At 37.9% G+C, this 1819-nt stretch overlaps 1 pseudogene; it reads right to left on the bottom strand.

Annotated features, from left to right (window-relative positions):
- Nucleotides 1-210: 210 nt before the first annotated feature.
- On the bottom strand, nt 211-1380 carry LOC123249453 (annotated as a pseudogene).
- Between the last annotated feature and the right edge of the window lie 439 nt (nt 1381-1819).

The raw sequence follows: 1819 nt of genomic DNA, 5'->3' as shown, positions 1-1819 counted from the left end.
TTCTCTCTGCTGCTTTTCTTTTTCTTTTGCACATCCTTTCCCCACAATCTCTTTGTAAGGAACTTAAAACATTATATCTGTTGAGCAGAAAATTTTATTACACTTCAAATGCAGAAAACCTATGAAGCAGAAACATGTTGGCTTTCTAAAAAAAAAGCAGGTTAAAAAAAAGATGATTCTTCTCTAGTTTTAGGAAAACTTTCCAGAATTCTACTCCACACTTTTTTTCCAGCAAATTCTGTGGATTTTGTTTTGGTTGTATATTTCTGTAAGGGTAATAATAATTTGATCCACAAATCCTTCCCCAAAGGCTAATTAATTTTGATTGATGCTCTGGATTCATAATGTATTTATTTAATTCACCGACCACTTTTGCCAATAATAGATCCAGCCAAATCTTTGGGAATAGTTCTTTGTGTTGTAATACTGGGTTCAACAAGATCACTGTTTGAGACATGGTCTCTTGCAGAGGAAAAATCATAGCCAGCATCACCCTACAGTTCATAAGCCATCTGACATTCGGAAAGATTCCACGTATCTAATGTAGAGTCCCCAGTCTTACTCACACCAGAACCAACCATGGCATCACCATAAGTCTTTAGGACTTAAAGTCTTCTGTTATAAACCATAATACGTCTTCTTTTAGGTAACGGTGGTAGAAGAGAAAGATTTCAAGCTTAGCATTTTACCCCTGCCACCATGGCCAAAAGGAAGTGGTCAGAGTTTTCCAGGAGAGCTCATATCATCATATTCTCCTCTAAATGAGGGCATAGATTGCCCACCAACATCAAGGGGACATTCTATCAAAGCCTCCTCTTCCCTTCATGGGACAACACATCTTCATTATTCATCAGTTATCATTGTGAAAGCACCATACTCATAGGTTTCATTATAGAAATTGTGATGTTAGGATTTTGCATGCCCTTTGATAGGAAATTCAGATATAAGATCTAGTATGATCTTTATGCACTCCACAATCCTATCAGACTTTCCACTAATCAGAACAACTCTATCAGTGAAATTAAGACAGCATCCCAGGAAAAACTTGATTGTTGTCCAAGTATTCTCTCAAAGATCTTTGACTTTATCCTCTGACCCCAATTATTCCTCCTACCAGACTCTGGTGAATAATAATCTTAAGTCACAGTTAAAAGTCTTTTCCTTTATAGTGTTTTACTCTTCTGAAGTAGGGATAATTTTCTTGAGAATTTCTCCAATTGTTTCAGTATTTGCCCTGATATTCAATATGTGTTCAGAGTCACTATCTGGGACTGAAACATTGGAACTGTAGGCTGTATAAAATGCTTTAATCCTTTTAGCTCCTTTCCCAGTCATTGCTTCAGCATCCTTTCTCTGAAACAAAATGCATAACTCGACCATTTCACTAGTAAAGAGTTTTGCAAACCCTAAAGTGCTATATACATGCTAGCTGTTACCGTTATGCTAGCTATAAAACCTCATGGTCCTGCCCAACTCTACATTCCTGTCCAGATTCTATGACTCTATAGCATGAAGCCAAGATCCTGCGAACAACAGCAAAATGGAAATATCTAGAAGTTGAAGGAGATCCTAGACATCCAAGTTGCAGAGCAGGAACAGCTGCTTGGTGGTGACAGTGGCAATTATGTTAATGGGGTAAGATGACCCCAACTACTTCCACTTAGTATAGGCCATCATCAGAGCTCCTCCCTCCTAAAAATCTAAAATCTGCTACTAAAAAAATTATGAGGAGCAGCTGCAAGCCAGTAGAAGTATCCATAAAGTGAATTACATCATCTTTGGAAGGTGGGTAATGTGTGGTATGGGAAAAGGAGATGGG

Source organism: Gracilinanus agilis, chromosome 1, assembly GCF_016433145.1.
Source record: "Gracilinanus agilis isolate LMUSP501 chromosome 1, AgileGrace, whole genome shotgun sequence".
In the NCBI taxonomy this organism is placed as follows: domain Eukaryota; kingdom Metazoa; phylum Chordata; class Mammalia; order Didelphimorphia; family Didelphidae; genus Gracilinanus; species Gracilinanus agilis.
This window is presented reverse-complemented; position numbering and strand designations above follow the sequence as displayed.